The sequence below is a fragment of the Rhodamnia argentea genome, chromosome 6 (assembly GCF_020921035.1).
Source record: "Rhodamnia argentea isolate NSW1041297 chromosome 6, ASM2092103v1, whole genome shotgun sequence".
Taxonomy (NCBI): Eukaryota; Viridiplantae; Streptophyta; class Magnoliopsida; order Myrtales; family Myrtaceae; genus Rhodamnia; species Rhodamnia argentea.
The window spans coordinates 24,517,432-24,522,798 of record NC_063155.1 but is presented as its reverse complement, the minus strand read 5'-3'; positions in this window follow the sequence as shown (position 1 = coordinate 24,522,798).

Sequence of the window (5,367 nt, the reverse complement as noted above, 5' to 3'; positions counted from 1 at the left end):
AGAGATTGATGGAGTGCGATCTCTTGTATTATTGTCATGGGTAATGTTACATCGTGATTCATGTAGTATTACCTGGTTTGCTGGCGGTCAAAGTTTGGACGATGAGGGAAAAAAGGATTGGATTAGGATGAAATCAGGATCGGACGGTCCTTGAAGCCAACAGGGACACAAGCAAGAACGTTAACTGCTAGTTTGATCTTGAATCTTCTCAAGACTAAACCCTTCCCTCCTCCCCAGCTAAATACTGAGAGGATGATTTTCTTCATTGGTTTCTTTTTGTTGCTCTGAGCTGTTGCGTTCACCGTCTCGTCGCCATTTTCTTGGTCTTCTCCTCCCAAGTGGAGAGGATAACTCCTCAAGAACGCTCTCCTAACATTGTAGTCTTCATAGCGAAAACTCCTTGATCTTGCCTCATTTTCATCTAAGCCATTGCAATCCATGCCTGAGCATTCTGTGTCGAGTTGCTGAGCTGAATTCAAAGTTTTATAGTCTGTAGATAGTGTGATGAGGTTGTCAGTAATTTATGGAAAGGACTGGATAATCCCCCGAGATACTAGAAGCGAATCAAGCTGATTGATTAATTTACTGAAAGCTATTGTGTACTCTTGTATTTGGTTTACTCACAATGTTCCACAAGGAGATACTGGCGTGTCCTGCATAATTCATCCATACGATAGAGACAGATAGGTAAATGAGTTTTCAAATGCTTGTTTAGAGTTGATCTTTTGCTTATGTCATTGTAACAGTTGAGTCTGGACATGATGCCTCATGTTTATTCGTTGTTTCTAGTGTTGAATATATGTGTAATTTGTCTGGGAGAGTTGGTATTTTTGCCAGGGTAGACAATCCTCCAGATCGAATGTGAAATTCTTACTTGGTTAGGAAACGGCGTTTCTATAATTCCGATTTCTATGTTTCAGGTCTCAATCTGCGCTTAGAAAACTAGGAATCACACTCTCAAAACTCAGCATTTTCTGTCATATTCCTAAATGAAAGTCACTGCGATCCTTCCTATGCTTGGACTAAATTATATAGGCATCCCCCTTATTTACAAATACCTTCACAATTTGCCCCCTCAGGATCAGTAATTTATCCTTTCTCCCCTATTTTGTATTTCTGCTTTTGAAGGTTTCTTATATACAAAAATTCTGGGTATCTTCGTTCGGCAAATGGGTTGGGGCGAGAGCATTCTTGTCTTCTCTGGCTCTGTTCTTATTCTTGCTTTCTATCATTCGGTCAATTCTGTGTCTTCTCAATTGTGTGGTGAGTTTATAGAGGAAACGTTATTCTATGATCCCTAAGATATCAATATAGAGAACTACGAATACAAGACAAAATCAGCAGCTTGCCGTCAAGGGGCATTGATCTCTCTGGAGGCATCACATCAAATATTTTAAATCTTATATGCTTGGGAATGCTAATCCACGGGTAAGGCACGTTGTAAATGATCACGATTGGTGTCACTGTCATCGCTCAACTATAAGGAAATGGGGATTTTTCTATCTTCTTAGGTTTTTGTCCAATTATAAGAAAGAAAGAAAGAATATCCGATAAAGGTTGACAAATTCACGAGGGATAGCTGCAGGAAAGCCCGTAAGATCCCTAGCCAAACAGATGATAAAGCTTGAAGTGGGGCTTTGCAGATTATTGTGTGAGGATTGCCACGGGCAATAGTACAATACAGATGGGAAGAAATTGGGTGTAAGGGAGAAAATTGAAAAATAATGAAGACCCGATACAGCCAAATCGCAAGACAGTTGATATCAGGTTATAACTTTAGTGGCGAAATAATTTATGGCTTAGAAGTAAAGCGAAGCGAAGGGCAATAAGCAAGGCAAACCATTTGCTTTAGCCTGTAACAAAACCATTAGTACCTCCTCCAATTAGAGAAACATGATCATAGAAGTTTCAGTATGTCTCACTTAATTGCCAATATACATCTTGCCAGAGGTGGTCGTCATTGAAAATTTGGCTGATTTCTTTGTGGATGGTTATAATGGAGAATCATTTTTAACGGGGGTTGTATCGGATAAAGGGCATACACGAAGCAGCCAATGCAACACCCTTCGTCAAAACAACGTTTTTTCATCGACGATGTCTATAGTGAGAAGTCCATGAGTTCTTTTATAGGTAACAATTGAAGGACGTTGGTCACTTTGCAAGTTCACTCTGAGAATCGAAGATTGCTTGGACCGAATTGAATTACTGGCGCGCTTGGTATTAATTGAGCGCGATGATGAAAGGTGGTTTAGTTAGGCGGTGTTGATATAGACGGAGTCTTTGTTGAATTCGAAAGCAATGTGAATGGCGCAAGCAAGATGCATAATTTAACTTCATGCGGACATGTTTTTCTGAGGCATGTTGAGGGCTGCGACGAAGTGAATGGGGCTACGAATGTAGCAGAACACATGCAACATTTTAATGGGGGTCTCTTCTCTTCTATTGAGTTGCCAGATTGTAATAATCTAGAAACACGTTGCCCTATACGTAGAGCCTTGACCAAAGGAATGGGCCGAGTAACTAAGCCTTTGTTTTAGATGGGATTAATCCTTTGTTCCCAAGTAGAGTAACCTTGTCACAATCTCTACGGCCTCATAGGTGGAGACTCGGTTAATATTTGTGGATGGTAATTCACACGATTTTTTTTTTTTTTTTTCAGATTGGTTGAGCCGGAGATTTGGATATTTCATGTTATATAACAAAACCGCATTTATATGAATGAAATCATTTCTAGCTAAAGTGTCAAATGAGTGGGTCGGATTAAAAATGGTCCGGTCATATTGATCAATTTAACCCGTTCTGACATATTTGCATGTAGTACAAAGCCAACCATCCCATACCCGACCCAATTGATACTCAACACATGCACAACTATACCCGTATTACTTAAACACTTCTATATTTAACTAAATCATGGAATGTTTGTTTGTTATAATTGTTCTAAAAAAATGATATTGTTAAAACACTTTCATACAATACAAATCTAGTGAAAAATTATTATAATATTTTTATTATTTTTTCTTTTCAATTTTCTTTTCCTTTTTTCCCCTCCGAAATCCGACGGTCGGGGACGGTGACGGGCGAATGGCGATGATGGGTGGCATCCTACTTCTTTGAACAATTTTTATGTTTTTAATTTTTATTTCTTTCTTTTACTTATAAAAAATAAAAATCAAAACAGAAAATAAGAAAATATAAACTAATAAATTTTACAAGCTAAGTGAATTATAAATGAGTTGGGTTTGTCTAGCTAAATGGTTTGTAAATGGGTTCAAATCCATTTACGACTCACATATAATTAGGCTAAAAATCTATACCCATTAACAACCCATTCATTATAACTTGACTAAATCATATTTGACCCATATTATTGAATAAGGGTTAAAATATAGTTTTTTTTTTTTTTTGTGGCGAGCGTTAAACGTGGTGTGGAACCTCTAATTTTAGCATTCTTGAAGGGTCCAACTTGTCTGTTCCAATCTCGATGATCGACACGTCAATAGCTCTACAACCATTGTTCCCTTTGATGAATATAAGGAAATTGTCTTTCGACTAGAAAATGTATCCAATGATGTAATGAAAATTGATAATAACGACGAGGAAAACATGTGAAGTTTATAATTTTAAGTCGTGGCATGCAGTGAATCATGTTCGCTATTGAAATATAACATGTCTACTTTACTAGAACGAGTCCCAATATTTATCAAAATCCCCTTTTCTTTCGGATTGTGCTCCCCACGGAACTTATCAAACCCCTAAATAAAGAAAGACTGTCATTCCTAATGTATCACTCATCACTTGTGTTGTGTGATAAGCAAGTCTGTGCATTGTAAGGCGCTCGTGAACAAAATCCTTCTCATCTTTTTGGTTTTTGGTTAAATCGAGAATGGATAAACAATTATCAAGATGGCTTCGAAGCACGAGGATTACTCGGCCCAAGTAGACAGCTAATGCTTATGATCTTATGCATGCCTCTGGACTTAGTTTTCCATCTCTTTATTTTTCTTGTTACACCAAGACGGTGAAGTGACCATCCCGTTGTCCGGCTCAAACCAAAAGAATATAGACAATGATACGAAGTCGATTCACGGAATTGACTTATAAATGACAGGATAATTTACTTACAATGTCTATCCGACATTTTGACATATCACATTACAAAATCAAGAATTTGGAAAGCACGCCTCGTTCTCCTGAGATTACTTAAACCTTCAAAGTAGTCAAATCCAAGGGAGTGTCCATAAGTTGCATCGCTCCTATCCCAGGTAGAAACTTCATGGAAGTTGCCTAATGGTGGTTTTGTGAGGTCATTCGGTGTTGATGATGGTGACTGAGAAGGGGACACCGTCGTATGGGGTGGCAATGTTGCTGTGGCGGCGAGAGCGGTACAAATGCACAATGACCAACCGGTGTATTGATTAACGAATGTTAGGCTTTGTTTCGCGAAAAATATATGATTTGAAAATTATTTCTCTAAGAATGATTACTTGTATTGCTTGCACAAATTAACATTGATTAATTATTTTTAAGAAAATATTTTCTAAATCGTTCATTTTTCACAAAAAAAAAAAAACGGAGCCTTAGGATGAGTTTGTTTGAGTGAGTTTTATGTCTTGTTTATTTATTTTTTGCAAGTGATTCAAGCGATCATTTCTTAAAATACATTTTTTTTCAAATAATTCATTTTCCTTGAAACGAATACATCCTTAGTTGCCTTTACCAAAAAAAAAAAAAAACATATCCTTAGTTGCCACTAGCAAAATGACTCTTGGGCTTAGTTTGTTTCGTGAAAAATGAATAATTTCGAAAATATTTTCTTAAAAATGGTAGCTTATACCGCTTAAAATAATTAATCAGTGAAAAATAGTTTCACTATCGTCAATAATTTATGGCCAAATATTATCATGGACCAGGAAAGTACTTTTCGTTCGTTCATTTTTTTAAAAGATATGAGCAATTCTATTTAGAAAAATATTTTTCAAGTTATTCATTTTTTACGAAACAAACGAAACTTTGATAAGACCTATGCATGCCATGAAAATTGCGTACTAGATTAAAGAATAGCCAAATCCAATAGATTACAGCAGATTACATGAAAAGCTACTATAAATACTCATTCGGTAAAATATTATGGTGAAATAATTAATGTTGTTTATTCGATATAGAGCGTCGAGAATTGAAATTTATTCTATTTTTTGATAATTTAACCTTATAAAAAAATCAATTAAGTACCCCGGGTTAGTGGCTACACTAATGACATCGGAACCTCTGTTTTTAGTTCCTCCTATCTGTTTTTCAATTTTTTTCAGTTTTATTTTTGAGAGTTATCGGTAAATAGATGGGACGAATATTTCATGGAATAAATGC